At 31.8% G+C, this 18687-nt stretch overlaps 1 protein-coding gene across 5 annotated transcripts in view; it reads left to right on the top strand.

The window, feature by feature from the left end:
• The first annotated feature begins 13189 nt into the window (after positions 1-13189).
• Positions 13190-18687, top strand: part of LOC119833690 (CD151 antigen-like) — a 121985-nt gene continuing 116487 nt past the window's right edge. For all 5 annotated transcript variants that reach the window (XM_038357824.1, XM_038357826.1, XM_038357822.1 and 2 more), the window contains exon 1: positions 13190-13425. The gene's annotated coding sequence lies outside the window, so the exon portion shown is untranslated. The remainder of the gene's footprint in view (positions 13426-18687) is intronic.

The raw sequence follows: 18687 nt of genomic DNA, 5'->3' as shown, positions 1-18687 counted from the left end.
AGGCAAAAGCAATTTTTTCATAATTTATCGAACATTGACGCCATTACAACTTACCGAAAATGACATTTTTAATGCTGTTCGTTATTAGATAATGTTTAAACAGCTAGACAGTTTTTGATAAATCTATATAGAAAAACCTGTTAGTATACAGGTACTGTACTAATAATAAAATGCTCAAGAGTATGTTTGTTCAATTGCGCTTATATCTGGAACTGGAGCGATTTGAAAATTATTTCGCTTTTGGTTTTGTAATAGCTTATCCCCGAGTGCATATGTACCACGGATGCTAAAGAGCGCTTATGTCTAAAAAACATAAAAGATTCATAAGGGTATTAAACATTGGGATTTTTAATGTATTTTTAATGTACTCTCACTGGGATAATCCAGGTTGAAAACGGTATAAAAATTAAAAGAATGCCTATTCAATCAGGAATAAACAAAATAAAAATCGAAACCGTTATAATAATTTTAATTCAACCCAGTCTTACATTAGTCTGAGATTAATGCAAATAAAAGATCATTATAATAAAATAAACGATCTTTTTAGCTTCATATAATTAAGTATAAATATTTAGTCGCGTGTATTAACACACTTCCTGATGTAGGATCCACGGTAAAAGTTAATTAATATCGTATGACATATATGAATATTTAATATTCGAATAGTCAAAGGAAACCTTCATTAGTATGTAACTTAATTTTATGCAAAGGGTTTAGCCACACGATCCTAAGAAAGCATAATGAATTATGTCCAAATAGTATTTTGAAAATCACATAATTTCAATTTAAATCGTTAGACAATATTCTAAGGATTTGATACACTTAAACTTCTCTGAATTCTAAAATGTAGTACTGTAAACATACAATATCTATACTAATATTATAAAGCTGAAGAGTGTGTTTTTTTGTTTGAAGGCGCTAATCTCAGGAACTGCTGGTTGGATTTGAAAAATTATTTCAGTGCAAGATAGCCCATATATTCAGGAAGCTATAGGCTATATAAGTACCACGGTCGAAGCCGGCGCGGTGCGCCGAGTAAGGTGACATTGTTCTTTTCACACACAGGCGCGCACGCACAACACACACACAAACACACACACACAAACAAACCCACTGCATGCTTATATTAATCTTTTTAAATAACTGATTTTGATTTTTAAATAATTTAATTGTTAATATCTAAATTTAGCATTAATGTCAAGGTCTAGAGTGGAAGGCGTCGATCGTCTCTAGCACAGGTCTAGGCCTAGTTGAGACGATCGTCGTGACTGATTATTTTGAATCCCATGTATTTTTTTTGCTAAATAAACGATTTTATTATTATTTATTATTATTTTCATCGCTCTCTATATTTAACTAGCTTTCCGGCCGCAGCTTCGCCCGCGTAGTAAAAAAAAAATAGACAGTCTGAGTTTTCACCACAAAGTGTTTCCGTGGGATATCCCTACATACCCTACATTTCATGACTATCTCTGTTAGAAATTTAATCCATATCGGTTCAGCGGTTTAGATAACACGTGAACCGCTGAGGAAGAGACAGACAGAACGATTTAGTTTCGAATTAACGATATTAGTAGGGATGATAGAGTGCAAAGTTCAAAACATTACCTAAGCGCGTGATATAACCACATGAGACATCGATATTTTGAGAATGTTTGTTTTTCTGGCATAAGATTTTACTAACATTGTTTGTTTGTATTTAACCAACTCCATACGGTGGATTTTGGTCCACTTAAGGACAGATGAAATTCAAACGTTCTACATCTATGAAGGATCGGTGATAATATAAAAATTCTATGCGCTTTTGATATTATCCTGATTAGGATCGTCAAGATTGAATTATCTGATATAAATTTTGTTGATTCTAGTATAAAGGCGGGCTTTTTAGTTTTTTTTAACTATCAATTACGTCGTCCTAAATTTTACTGAGTAGAATATTTTGTTTCACATGATATATTCATTTATTATTACAGTATAGGTACGTACCACCGTAAGTACCATAGATATGTAATAACATATCTATGGTAGGTAAGTGGTATCTTCTAAGTCTATCTATCTATCTAATTACTAGAAATAGATTCTTAAAATTCACGATAATTGAAGAGACTCAATACCTACCTTTTGCTTTTTCGTGTCAGTGTGATAACTCACACTGAATTTTTCAGAATTTCTTACCGCAAGCACCTGTTAAGGTGCTTAAAATTCTCTCGATAATAAATGCATTTTTTGTTTCGTATTTTGGCGAGGATATTGAGATTTCATTTCGTATCTCGCTTTTGATGAGTCTTGGTGACGGTAGTTCACGACTACTAGTTTAAAACCTTTTCTTTTGTGCTTATTGTAAGGTTTTGCGTTTTGCATCTTGTATGTGTTTCGCAGATCATTTAAAACATATTAAATAGGACTACTATTAATATATTTCATATTTTTATGCGTTGAAAATGGTTGTAAATATCTTGAGATAATGTTTGGAAAATAAATGATAATTTGAGGATAATCCGTGACTTAATAACAAAAATATATATATAAAAATTATACTTATAATGTATAATTTACTTCATGAAGGCAATTCAATCTACAGTTAAACTTTAATCCAAATAAAATCAAAATCAAACAGAAACAAACATATTTCCAGATATTTACAAATCTAACCGTATTTTCCAGTGCCACAGATCACGCTCGAAACTCTAAGCTGCTGGTTTTGTCAGTTCTATAGTATTCACAAATGCATGCTGCCCGGTCACCCGTTCCTACAACAATTCTTGTGTGACCCCGAGATATTTCGAATCGATTCTGAATCATAGAAATCAGTGCGGAATGGGTCAATTTTAAATCATTCTTACATTTTTTTTTATTGTGGATTGGTGGGATATAACATATTAAAATAGTAAAACTAAATAAGATTCGGTTGGAATTTTATATGTAAGTAAAATTAGGTAACTGTTGGTATTATTGATCGAAGATTAGAAATTAATACGACAACAGGAAGCAATGAGCAGCACCTTTGTTCTTAATGAAATAAGCAATAAAGTCCAATACAAAGAATTAATATTAAGCTTATCTTTCTGTATATAGAAAATGGACATAATATTGACGATACTAGCTTATGACATTATACCTTTACTATTATTACGTCATTAAAGATTCGACATCTATCTTGAATTCTTACTTCGCAAATAATTCGAGTTTTATATCGAATGGTATGAAATAGATAGTAATTTTCGATCGAGATTGATTTAATTTAGAACTACAGTATGATCGTGAGCTGTCTTCGTTTTCAATAGTTCCAATTCAATCGAATAGAACTCGATTGAATTAGCTCTCGATACGCCCGAGAGAAAGCCCGGAACCCCCCAGGAACTACCCAAGCTTATAATTATGACAGTTTAATAAAATACTTTTTTCAGCATTATCGAAAAAGTTTAGTAGTTCATCTTAGAAATTAGTTGTGTGAGGACGTCATATTAATCAAAAGTCACGAAGCTGCAAATTTACATGATTACGCTTCCCAAAAGCGGATCGGTACTGCCACGTCATAATTTCACCGTGAGCTTGCATTTAAATTGAAAATTTGCGTTAGACGACTCATTGCTTTATACGCGTTACACGAAATATGGGAAAAACGAATGTGTACAATTTGAGGATCGGTTTGTCATATTATGCATTATTTATGTGTATCAATTATTTAGATGTAAGATTTCATTATTTGTACGTGTTAAACAATATATTCACACGCCACTAGCATTACAAAAAGGAACAAATTTGATGATATTTTATAAAACATTTTACTTATTAATTATTATTAACTCGATGTTGCTTTGTATTGCGTTTGTACAATAAAGCGTTAAATAAAAAACCTAGCTTTAATTTTAAGGTTAGTTTTTTTTTTTATTGAATCCTTTTCACCACCTTTCTTCTTAATCTAGTTTTCCAATTATATTTTCATTATAGGTAGCTAAATTCCTCTTGAAAATTCGCTATTTCGTGAATGATATAAGTAGTCATAAGTAAATAGTTCAGTACTTGATCCTTTTGACAAAATAATCCGAAATCCCAGACCCTTCTGATAATGATGTCATCATAACTAATAATTTCACAATTCAAAATGCTCTTGAAATAACTTTAAAAGTCTCCTTCCTCATGGCGTTATCGGATATTATCATTAGAAAATGTTAAACGTTACAAAGACGTAGAAGATGACAGTTCAATATATATGAAGTGGTCTGAAACCCATCACCGTATGCCACGGCTCATTATACCGTACCAAACAATCCATCATCCAAATATATAATGCTCACTTCTTCCCCCCCGTGACCTATAAAATAAATGTAGCTTCAAATGTTTGATGAATATTACCAGCTGCGTTTTTACGTGTTGATCTGAAATATATCAAAATTATTGTTATTCTTATTACAGAGAATTAAAAACATTTTTTAGATAAATTGAATATTTCAAAATCATACAAAACCTTAATAAATAATAATTTATTTGCATATTTGATTGCATTTGTGTCTACGAATGAATTGCTCAAGATTTGTTTTGGTTATTTAACAGGCCATAACATTGAAGATAAATAAAAAAATAATAATAATCAATTACTACTCTCGCACAGCCAGAGTTTCCAAGTGTTTATGTAATATATAATAAAAATTTATTCTACAATATAAATTTGTGTTACATAATGCTCATTTTAGTTTCAAAAAAATAAGATACGCTTCCATGTCACATTTTATATTTGCGTCGATTTATCACACCAAAAAACTGCTCTGAGTCGGGTGTCCGCTCAAATGTGCGAATTGTAGGATACGAGAACGTAATATGTTGGATTTTATGATTTAGATATTATTTTTCATAGTCGATGTCAATGACAATTACCTGTAACGTCATTTATTTATTATCTACATTTCTAATATTTATTTATTTATGATCATAACTTCTATTACAAGACACGCCCAGTGCGATATCGATACATAATTTTAATTGTGTCACAATGTTAATTACCAAACTCTTCCGAAACGGCTGGACCGATTCTTATGAAATTTTGTGTTCATATTGAGTATGTCTTAGAATCTATTTTTCATACCCCTTAATGGTAAGAGTAAGGCAGAACAGCGTTTGCCGGGTCAGCTAGTGATATATAACATACAACTAAAATAAATCAAAGCATATTAACGAACTATAATAAATTAAATATAATAACACCCTTGCGAATTCACTCGTGTGACATTAAATAAATCAGCCCTTCAGACTTCTTTCATTTAACTAAAAAATGTACTATTTACTAACTAGATATTAAAACAATAAATTATGATACGATATGTCAATTATATGAAAAATTTATCGACCATATTAAACCTGTGATATTCAATAACAACATATTTACAGGTAATCGTATGATCAGTATTCTGTACCCTGCCAAACCAATATTTTACTTAGTCTCCAACCTGTATCGATTATTTATCGAACCCAATATTGGTCATATATCTTGGTCATAGAATCACGCGTGAAAAGCTGGACCGATTTTACTTTATATTGTTTGTTGAGTTTGCTCATACTAAGAAGAAGGAAATTATGAAAAATATTCGAGAAATTTTGGTAAATATTATTTGAATTAAAAACTTTTTTTATGTATCTTCAGGCGGATTTGAGACTGGTTAAGTTTAACAATTCAAGCTGGCCACTGGCAAAAGCTAGTTAGATATTAAAATGCAATAATGAAAGATACCTATATAGGATTTGTGTTGATTTACAAAAAACTATCGACGTCGTGTACTTGATGGATGAATCTAATCAAGGAACTGCTCTATTTCCCAATTGTGAGTGGATGAAGTTATACCCAAGAGTATTCCGATGTTTGCAAGGATGCTGCTTTTATCATGCTCTATTTATATTGCCTATAAATAAAAACAAACCACGTAAAACATATGTTACAATTGCCTGATCTTTGTTTCTGATATAATTTAAAAAATTATCTAAACATACATTCACAATTATCAATATTTGATTAAATAAGAAGTAATACTATCATATTACATTGTTATTTCATAGGATAAAATATAATTCTACGTCATAGCAATCTTTTAACCTCTATAAATTAACCCCATTTCTGAGATTGCACCTAAAATTAGAACAGATGCAAACCGGAGATAACCTATTTGTACGACAAGCTAACTTCACATGGCAAATATTTTGAAACCATACTCCTATACAGTATGTCAAACACTCGTGTTGTACGTTGCCTTTTCATGCGGGATGCTCGCAAACATTTACCGTATTTCAGTCTGGTAACATGATACGTATCAACATTTGTATGTATTGCTAGTTATGTCTCAAGCCTTTACTCGGCTTTATTACACTTTGTTGTAATAGCAATTACGACAATGGTCCAGAAACATCGCCGTCTATGGTATATCTTACCGTTAGACTGCAAAAAACGTTCAAACAATCCAATCTAACATGCGATATTGCAAATTGACGAAAAATTGTGATACGCAACTTCCGTTTGCAATTCAACGCATGTTTTTTTTAATACACACACACACACACTTTATACACAAAAATTGGTTCAAACAACGAAAAAACATTTTTGTTAATTTCACTAGAAACATCCCAAGTATTTTTTAAATCATCCTTAAATTATGTTGGAATTCTAGGAACTTAAACTTAGGCTCAAAAACAATAAGATTTGTTTTTGGAAAATAATATATTATCTATTACATTATTCCTGTGATATAGCTGGAACTGACTTGAAATTAATACAGATATTCGTATCAATTTCCTGTAGGTACATGTAATATTTCCTAAGGTGTAAATATGCGGGCGCAACCTTGTTTTTTTACTAGCGCTAATATATCGCTTCTACTGTTATTTGAAAGTTTTCAAATTGAAAATTAAAATAACCTAGATATAGAAATGTTCTGTGCAATGTGCTTTATTTTCTTTTCGTTTTCCGTTTCACACTTGCATCGATCTTTCCTTTTGAAGTCGGTTAAAAGTAATTTAACCGGCGTACACTATCGTATTGTTGGAACACAATACATAGTATGGGCATGAATAAACGAACAATGCAAAGAAAGTATTAAAAATTTCAAGGCGAAACCTTGACATTTTTTCGGTACGTCTATAAACTTTTGAGACAAGATCATTTCGACCTATATAATATCTCATAACTTATCACTGGGGAACATAAAATTCTAGATTCATTTGTAGTTTTATCAACTATAATAAAATTTGAATACATAGGTATATTCTATTATCACTCTTATGTATAAACAACTAACTTTACCGCCTGCGACATAACACGCGTGAACAGAGGAAATCCCTAAAGGCATTCGATTTTTCACTGAGGAAAATGTCAATGTCACTAGCCTCCTATTTACTCACAAAAATCAGATCGTTGCGACGTCGAAGAAAAAAACGATCAAACAAATACACATCGCAATATACAACAAAAACAATTTATAATTAAATTCGCATTTATGAAAAGTGTTTGGCATTGCGCATCACTTTGAATGTATTTTAAAATGTTTTAATAAACGTGAAATTTTCGTTTAACATATAAATAAATACTCATTTACCTTAGATTATGCGGCATTCATAAAATCGTTATCGTTAAAGTTCGTAGTAGAGTAGTATTTTCTTTCGGAAAAAAAATCTATAAAATTTTCTTGTGTGGTCTACCAAACGCAACTCACTGAAGTAATAGTACAAGATACGCAAAAACAAAACAAATATTTTATCATAACTGATGTAGTTCTTGGCTTCGTATATTAAACGAAACATTGCTAGGTACGGCAGAAAGACACAGGCGCAAGGTAACAGACGATCTTCCCCCAGACAGCAACTCTCTCTCGAATAAGCCTGTTTGAAAGACAAAGGCATATTAATAAAGATTACAGAGAAGTAAAAAGTACACTTAAATAAATATAAACACGTACCGGAATTCATACTGATATATTTCAATTTTAGATACAAATTGTGTACTTGAAACGTCGCAGGGCTGGGCTTATTTCCTCCTTTCCACTCTCAACAAGATGGTGAATTTTATTACGTATATAATGCTTTACTGTCAGGATCCTTGACACGAGATCCATTGTACATGTATAATTTTATCAATATAAGACAGGAATAAATTCTTCTTCGCGAATCTAAGAAAAACATTGGCGAAAAAAGAGAAGCGCTTTGTTTTCGTTTCATTTTGTCTTTGGATAGACAGCTAAGCGTAAAACAAAATAAATACGCATAAATAAAAATCTCAAATGTTTATGAGACAATGACGTTTTCATATAATTATTCATTTTATATAATATGATTTTTATTTCTACCAACTACTTACGAATATATTGTAATTAAAATTGTTTATAGGTTTCAGTGAATAAATTTAAGCATGAAAGGTTATTTAAAAGTACAGCAACTATTGGAAACAAAAAGTATTCCCTGGAAATATAATACTATGAAGAAATACCTCTTAAGATTGTATTTCCATAACTAGTACGAGTATAATTTAACAAAGAGACAAGCCTTCTTGAACTTCTCTCTTCTTGTTTTTCAATAAGACTAACAACATACACATTCAGAGACCATTTTCTTTGTATTTATAATGAGAGACTAAGTATAAGGAGAGACTATTCTTATCAAAAATAATTAGTTTACTTTCGCTTCTGTATTTTAAATGTATATATTCATATGACCTCAAAAACTTCATGTTTAGGCCACAGAAAAAAAGCATAAAGGTGAACCATTATGAATGTACATTTAAAAGTAAGGATGCTTTATAATTATGATGTCACCGTTGTGAGGTGGCCTTCATACTCAATAGTTGGAGAAAACATATTAATTACATTAAAATAACGTATATTTGACATACTCACTAAAGCGGATGAGCCACTTTCCTTGAAATGTCCATGGTGACAACCTTTTGTCATTGATGAATTAGAGTCTAAATAACAAAATATCACTGAGTTCTAGATTTTATTAGGCACTATTGTACACAACTACAAGAGATTTTTCCTTCCTTATTTAATACGCTTCCCAGTTATTTTATTATATTTCTACACATAATAAACATAAAGGACGAACCTCAGTCGGTTTAATTCGGCAGTCGGTTTGGACCAGCCTGAAAATCAGCGCTGTTCCGAGCTTGTTTCCTAGGGCAATTAGCTGAGACTGTTTCCGTTTGCCGTAAAGCTTATGCAATCATGTATAGGTATCATATTTTTTGGCAATAAATACTTTCTCTTTCCTTACAAATTACTATAAGCACGCACTATACGCAACATGTTCTTTCCACTAGTTTTCCTGCCCTATCTTAACATAGGTTGAGCCTAAATGTTTGATGATAAGGCCACTCTTTGCAATGCAATGAATATAAATGGGATTCAATGGGTTTTATATCTTGCCAAATAGGATATAGTACGATTGGAATCAAGCCGATTGTGTAACTATATTTCGTTTGTTTTTTTTTTGGTTTTGGGGAGACTTGAGTAATTCCGTTGCGTGCGGAAGGATGGGTCAAAGTGTAGAATAAATCCACATACACCGTTTGGGGAGAATAAACTCGACATGATCTCAAAAACTTTCTGTGTACTCCAGAGAAGTGTCTTTGAGCGTTACCAGATTTGAATAAAATATTTCATCCCCAGTGGCGCTGAAGTGCAACAGACATCAAGGAGTATTGTTATATCGTTTATTTTTTATCATCAATACTATAGTACCTAATTAAATTGCCTCATTGATGTGAGATAAAAGAAATTGTTAAGACCTTCAATCACATCATAATGTTGTATTTATGATAACAGAAAATTACATGTTTATAAAATGCGTTGACGTGCCGTCTCAAAGTGGACTGACAAATTTTCTCAACAGCCTATTTCTTTTCTTAACTCTTTGCAAAATTAAGTAACGTCCAAGCAAGCATACTTTTACACTTTTAATATGTATTAATGTGGTTCATTTCTTAATAATGGCAGAGTGGTTTGTTTATACGTAAAATATTACATCATAATATCATGTGAATCATATTATGCAAACGTAAAATTCAATAACTTTATACGTCTAATAAGGAAAATGATTAGAGTAAGCACTGCAGATGATGTCTATCATGTTTGTTGAATTTGCCAAATCTCATTTTGAGGGGAAGCTTTGATTTTTGCTGTTCCAAGTCAATTTAGGAGCTGTTTTATCTTATTAGGAAATAACGAAAACAGGTAAGAATATTATTTCAAATTAGATATATTTTTATCGTCTTTGTTATCGATTCTGAATTTTTTGAGTTTATACATAACGTATGCAACAACAATAGTAATATTTTAAAGGAAAAACATCATAACAGTAGATAGGTATTTAGTTCCACATCCTATTACAAACCTCACGGCATGCTAATACAAATGGAAATTTTAATATGACATCCACGTTTATCTAATTAGTACATCCCAAGTTTTATGTTAAAGGTGACTGCACACCAGTGTACGAACAAGACATCATTGACAAAGGCTTAAAGGTTGTCTATTGATAGAGCACAATTATTTTAACACAAAATATTTATCTGAAACTTATATTTTCCGTTGACGACAAAAACAATTATAATTGACTTGAATTTTGATTGAATAGTTATACTTAGAATTTATTTAGATAAAAGTTTTATTTAGAATTTCCTAGCTATGATGATAGAGTAAACATTTTTACTTACCGTACCCATCCAGAATGTCCGTAAGAACGAAAAAAAGGACAACAAAGAAGTAGTAAAAAACACCGATGCTTATTTCTATCGATTAATTCTTAATAATTATAATTGTATTATTATCACATTACTATTTTCTTTCAGGGAGCCCTTTACGTTTCAGACATGGCAGAACACATTAATAATTTAAACTAACACTTCTATTTAATACACACCAAATTCATAAGACTTATAATTTGTTGCTATAGCATTACCGCCTCCCTTCTTCACTAATCTTCCATACGTTTTGACAGCTCTCACACGACTGACAGCCTAATGCCAAACGCTATTGTAATTTCACACAAATTGTGGCATCGAGAGCCGTAAATAGAAGCACCTGGATACAATTAAATCATACAATTATAACTAAAAGCGACATTTCAAACGTACACTCCAACACAAAGCAAACGCCGCTCCTCTCGAACTAGGTGCTTAACATTCTTTGCGCTTGGGAGAAAAAATTGTTACCGCATATTTTTAAATGAAATATATTTCAATACAGGAGTAACTACGTAGTGACAAAAATATATAAGAAAGTATTTTTTTTAATAATAATTTAATTTATAATGCGTGTTGTTATACATCATTTAAATTACTGTATATATTTTTGTTAAACCATAACATATCACATCCGAAATGTAATTAAAGTCGTTTAAAATTTTAACATCTATTTAAATAATCATTCATAACACTATCGTATTAAAGAGACTTTGATGTTTGTAAGGCTTATGAGAATAATTTGTTTATTTATGATCGATAAGTCGTTTATATTTTATGTATAAACAAAGACAAGAGTTTTCAACCACGACATATAAGGACTTATTTTAACTGTATGATTTTTTCACCGCAAAAATATTGCTAGCAACACTACAAAGAGGTCTTCATAACTGATTCTGTCTTCGGGGAAAGAAAAATTGTTTTTATTCGTTACCATAAATAAATAATGCTAAATTGCGTACGAATAACAGCGCTGCCGGCGACTTTGATTAAGTAGCTTTGTTTTCTTCGCTTTTTAATGTAAATGTGTTGGCTTAAAGGTATTTGAAACAAAAATTAATTCAATCCATTTCGCACACATATTCAATTTAATTTATACTTTTTAAATCCAAAAAAAAACAAAAGGTATTAGATTTTATTAAGATATGTATGTCTTTAAACGTTAAATTTAATCCCACATGCTGGATTTATTTATTTGAATCATGCAATTGCGTAAGTTAAATAACTATTATTAAAGAAAGAAATAAAATAACAATTTCTCATGTTATTATGACATTATTTAAAAATCGAATAGTTCTATACACTTACCTATACGAAGATGGTTTACCTGTAATTATTAACGAAGTTTACGAATATGACAATGATAATAAATATACGTAATGGAAGAAGTAAAGGGTTGTCGATTTGACAATAGATGAAGACATTAGAAAAGGGCCAAACAAGGCTGACATAAACAAATATTTGTTATTTTATCTAGTAAAGTCGTAAACTTAACCGCACGTTCATCACATGTTTTTTTACTAGGAAAAAAAGATGTATCAACCAACCCCAGCTATGAGAGATAGGAAAATCGTTCATTTGAATTCTTCCATAAGATGTGTGTTTGAGGAAAACGCTTCATGTTACCTTATAAAGGAAATCTTTTGTATTTGCTTTATTGTTCCTTAATACATTCAAGACTTATATGTATGGAATTCTTGATTTCACAAATGATCTCGCAAGGTTTTACGAGGGGAGTCAGAGCGACTCGTGGCATTTTATGTTTCTGTCCCTTCTTCAATATTATCTTTTCCATATTATTCAAGAAAATGCATAATGTACTTTTATAAAAAAAATATAATAAATTGTTTAAAAATAAATAATTTGTTGATAAATTAAAATTTATTTAATTTAATAATTAAGGCGGGATCGTAATTTTTTTCTATTGTTTAAAATTTTCTCATTTATAAAGCATTCAATGTCATAAAACGAAAAATTAAATCTGAAATTTTTTCGTCTGCCTATCTATTTTAATAACAGGCTCTATTTTTTGTATGAAACAATGTGTAATTTACGAATATTCGCAATATGAATACTAAATATCAAATGCTTAGCCGTAATTGATACCATTACAAGAGCATTGACAATTAACGGCCCTCCAAATGTCGCCAATACGCTATTTCGAAGTCGTTAGTAAACTTGGCATCAAATTCAAATAGAATTAATGAAACAAGTGACCAGAGAGATGGAACTTCCCACAGTCGCATTTTCATGCCGTTGACAGAAAGATAACCCCTTACTAATGCAACGATTTTCCAAGACGTTACCAATTTTATAAATAAGAACTATTCCAATGCGGCTTCTTATGCAAACATCTCCAAAGAATGTTACTCTAAGCAGCAATGTAAATTGAACTCTATGAAGAATTTGTTTTGTGAAGTATTAAGGTCGTAGATATTGTGTCAGAGCCGTTACTCAGTACGTCCACTCAGTACGCTGGTATCTTTGATAGAGAGTTCACGTGTTTTCGGTGAATGGAAATGAAAATACGATGACTTCGTATCGTAATGAAAACATCGGGATGTAAGGTTTTATGTGTTTTAGATGATATTATAGAAAGTGAAGTTCTGTGGTATATGAACTTTTGAACTTTGAACTTTTTGGTTGATAACGATTATAGGTTGACAAACAGTTGATAACATTTGACATCTCACATCACTATTGTATACCAGGTAAGCTGTTACAATACCGCTCGGTGAATCTATTCTAACATTTTATAGGATGTTTGTTGTAATTACTAATTTAGGTTTTTCAACACGAGACACGTTTTCTTTAAGAAACGAGTAATGTGCATTAATTTGTTTCGGCAATATAAACAATACTATAGAGCAGGACTTCAATGGCAAAAATAAAGATTCATTCATATAACGCCTGTTATTGATTTTTTTTAATTTTAATTAAAAAAAACACATTATTGTGATCATATGTAGCATTTACATAATAATTTAGTGCGGAAAAATTATAAATGATGTTTCTTATCGAAACAATAAATAATTTAAATATTCACAGCCGTGTAGAATTGAATATATTTAATTTGAATTATTCTCAAGTCGGTTTCTAGTGCTCTTATAATCTTTAATAATAGTTACGTAGGATGAAACCTTGAACAATTTGACGCCTCGTTTTTATACATTTCAAGGTTTATGAACAATTATATTTTATGCTTATTCATTGCAAATTGTAATTGAAATGCAATTACTCTAAGATAGGTTTTTCGATGCATTCGTTCGCGAAAAATACATGAAAGTTTAAAATTTTATTCCTTTTAAAACGCTTGGAGTCGGTGAGAAAGAAATGTTGTTTTTCACTTTAAACAACGCAGTAATATTGTTGAAATATCAGAACGAAAAGAAAAGATGTGCTTCTTTACCTAATATAATATGTGTCAAAGTGTTTTGATTTAACTTTAAATAAGTATCGTTTACTAAAACACATAAAATACGTTTTAATAAATTTAATCCGCGATACATCAGGACAATAAAATAAACTCGTGAAATCTATACAACATTATAATATTGTCACCTACTCAAGATATATTAGAAATAAAATTGTGTTTTTAAAGTGGTCATAAATTAGTCTAAAGCAGTCGTACATACAAACAAATAGATAAAACTAATAAAAGCGTATTAAAAAGGTCCCGATTTTGTTGTTTTTGTTTATTATTTTAATCCTTATTAAGTGACGTCACAAAGCAAATTATTTAATGATGCTGCTATTAGTGTGTCAGTAAGGTTTAAAACCAGAGCACGTAAGAGTTTACATTGCTTGTGTACATCTGACGGCCTTGAGCATTTTGTCTAAGAGTAAATACGTTTATCGATAAGCTAATTTGAATACTTACATATATAAGGACTAGCTAGTTGTTAAGCTGCTCTTGGCCTTTATAAAATATATTCAGAAAGTCTTTATACTGGCCATTTTTTAAAGATGCAAATATTAGGTAGTAAGGTTATTTGACGAATTTCTTATTTTAAAGGTACCTAAGCTTCGAAAGGAACATCTTATGAAAAGATATAAGGGAGTATACTCAATACTCATTAATTTGTTTCTAAGTGGAACATTAGCGAGCAAATATATGGAATACACCTACTCATATTTTGTATGAGTAGGTGTATTCCATACATATATGTTGAATTCAATCACATAAAGTCATTTAGAATAAACATATAATATTTATTTGCAATAGATAGCATACATAAATATTAAACTATAAAATGACAATATTATTTTTTTTTCAATTGGAATTTACAAAAAAGTTAACATTAGAACTTGCTATAAATTTAAGCACATTATGAAAATATCATAAAAGCTAGTTCCAAACGATCGCCTCCTTGGTACAGTGGTTAACGCGTGAGCGTAGAACCGAGGGGTCCTGGGTTCAATTCCCGGTGGGGACGCACAAAAAAAAAATGTCTCGGTCTGGCAGGACACAGAAGGTTGACCGCCTACTTGTCCGTAAAGAAAATCGATCAGTGAAACAGATGTACATCATCTGCCCCATACCCCACTAGGGGACACGGGACTTCACACACACTAGTTCCAAATAAGACTGAAACGTGAATTCATTTACATAATATTACCTGCACATATTACATATAGCATGTTTAATTATTGCTTATTACGACTCTTACGCTACATTAGGTCACATACGCGAAGTGCCGTCATGCTCTGCCTATAAACAGCTTGACTGCTCACGAGTAAACAAATTACGATCAACACACTGACAATTTTTTGTTCGATTATCTGATATTTATTTATTGAGCAATGAATTTGACGTATCTTGCCATGTTTTCATAACACTATGACGGATGATACATGATTCCAAATATACATTGACTTGTCTCATGCCATGACTTTTGGTTACTACTAAAATATTCTGCGTTAATCTGTGCTATACGTATAGTTTTATGTTATCTGAGGTTATACCATATTAAAAATACGTGTTTTTTTTATTTGAGTAACAAACCTTTTAACAGCGGAATATACAATCTTATATAGGTGGCAAGGCCGTCTTCGATAAGTGCAGATTTTCCCATCTTTATATTATCTGCCTATAAATATATATATCTTAGCAAAACATTTAATATACGCTATAAAATTTTATACGGTTAATAAGAAACCGCTTCGTTCCCAACAAATGGCACGATTTAATGGAAATTTTTTAAGCTTTTAAACTTATATAAAATATGTGTTTCAGGTCAGAAACGGGCAGAAGTTAATTATTTGAGAAATTTTGAAAGAAAATTTTCGTTCTACCCTAAAAATATAAAGGCAGTACAAAATATAAAGTTTTAAAGGTCGAGATTTCTCTACGGGGGCATTTGTTTCCCAGATAGTCTATTGTTATAAAGGTTTCTGTAAAATCTCATTGAAAAACCTTTTAATAGCATCTTGCTACCAAAAACCCCTGAATATTTTGTGTAATGAAATCTAGATCCAATTTTACTGATATAGCATTTACAGTGGCGGGTAACGTTTAGCATTTACAAAACTCCTTATTTTTTTAGGTTACATCAAATAAAATATACTGTATTTACTTATCATTCACTCATAATTCATCATCAACAAATATATGTTCCCACTGCAGGGACACAGGCATCCTATGAGGGTTCAGGCTCTGATCCACCACGCTGGCCAAGTGCTGGTTGGCATTTGCCACATGCTTTTTAGCTATTAATCTATAATTAATTAAGGTCATATTTCCCAATATGCAGTGGTGGATCAGTGGTGAGGACCTCGGACTTCTAAAATCGATAAGTCGGGGTTCGAGACCAGGCGAGCGTGCAGGAACTAAACATATTTTTCAATTTATCTGCACATGGGGATAACATCACCATAGCTCGATACTGTGAAGGAAAACATCGTGAGGAAACCGGCATGTCCGAGAATTAAAAAGTTCGACGACATGTGACATCTGCCAACCCGCACTTGGCCGCGTGGTGGATTGTAGCCTGAGCCGTCATAGGAGGCCTATGTCCCAGGAGTGGGAACATATATGGGCTGATGATGATGATTATTTTTAATTGACATGACTATAATTCCTAGATACCAGATATTAGTAAAACACTGAAATCTAAAATAAAAGTAGATATAATGCACGCTGTGATGGATCGATTAATATTTTAATTTTATATCCAACGTAACCTAGATAATCTCTGAAAAATTTCAACTGTCTAACCATCATTATTATGTCGCATATGTCTATCTTGGTGAGAGACAGACGGACTGACAGACAGACGGACAGCGAAATCTCCGTAACAAAAAAATGGGACCCCCATTTTACCCTTTTGGGTACGAAACCCAAAAAATCTAATCCAAAACCTTAACCCAGTGACCGCGTAAACGTCAGTCGGCATCAATGTTGGCTATATTATTCATTGTTATCGTCTCAGACATACGTCGCTTTGAGACACTCCAGCCCTTGTTGCCGTAGGCGTATGCCATATACCTACTCGTACGTATATAGAATTACCGTAGAAAATATTTTCTCCTTTGTCGCAACCACTGGTTTTTCTTAATAAGCCTTTATATAATACTTTATACTTTATACAATACATACAAGCTTGTACGTTACACGAGATCATGTAGAATATCAAGATTCATACCCTTATGCTATACCAAAAGGGAATATATTAGATGAGATGAAATATATTGGTCGAGAATTTATATTACATTATATTAGTTGCGTCCCGCGGTTTCACCTGCGTAAGTCCGTATCCCGTAGGAATATCGGAAAAAGAGTAACAAACGCACCTTACAAACTTTCACATTTATAACATTAGTAGGATATCATAGGATGTCTGCGAATTATGTTATAGTTCTTTTTGCAAAACAAATACTATATATATAAATAAAATTAACTGATAATTAGGATAAGGAAATTTGAAATAAGTAGGTACCTACTTCTTCAAAACAAATAAATTCAAGAAATTCAAATGAAACTAGAACAATTTTAACAAAAGTTTAAATGAGTTTCCATGTAAAGGTTCTCGAACATCGAACTTTCTTTTTATCAAAGTTTTTTTAACAAAAACTTGACTAAACTAACAACCTGGCGAATTGAAAACATGCTTGATCTCTTAAAATGTATGAATAATGAGCAAAAAATCTTTTAAAGTCTGTTTTTATTGGAACAACGGTAGAAGTTTAATCCACGAAGCGTAACTTTGTTCCTCGAATGGAGTTTATCGTTTGAATGATCAATAGATTGTGTGTAATATTATTTTAAAGAACTTATAAATACACTTGTCGTCAAAAAAATCGGCCCACCTTCATTTTGTATACTAACTATCGATTGTTTCACAAATAAATCTTTTCACACTGTTGTTTTTTGTTGTTAGGGTCTGATAACATGTTTCACATTATGTTTGTCGTAAATCTTACTGCACTTGAAGGTACTTGACAATTTTTTATGCAGAAATACTGTTAAGTGATGAGTTGACGGTTTAAGTCGGGACAAATAATGCCCGTGTTCCCAGTTCAAAATTGACTTTTCTCGGCATCGCTTGTAAATCACGTTAAGTTAAATAACTGATGCTATAGTTCTGATTAATTTTTGTAAAAATAATGGATACTTATGAAGCTGAGGCGGCCCAAGTTGTGGCTTTACTGCAACAGGGGTTAAGTCAACGTTTCGTGGCTGGGAGGTTAAACCTCAGCCGATCTGCAGTTCGGAGAGTTTACCAAAGATTTCTAGAGACCGGCCAATATCGAAGAAGGTCAGGATCTGGAAGAAATAGGGTGACAACTCAAAGGGACGACCGCTATATAGTGTTATCAGTTCTACGAAATCGACACCTATCTGGTGTAGATCTTCAACGACGCTTACTTGAAGATAAGGGGGTGGCCATAAGCACCAGTACTGTTAGAAGAAGGCTTCGGGAACAGAATTTAAGACCTCACAAGCCAGCAACAGGGCCGCAATTAACCACAGC

The sequence above is a fragment of the Zerene cesonia genome, chromosome 17 (assembly GCF_012273895.1).
Source record: "Zerene cesonia ecotype Mississippi chromosome 17, Zerene_cesonia_1.1, whole genome shotgun sequence".
In the NCBI taxonomy this organism is placed as follows: Eukaryota; Metazoa; Arthropoda; class Insecta; order Lepidoptera; family Pieridae; genus Zerene; species Zerene cesonia.
Note: the sequence above shows the minus strand (reverse complement) of the source record. Positions and strands in the feature narration are given on the sequence as shown.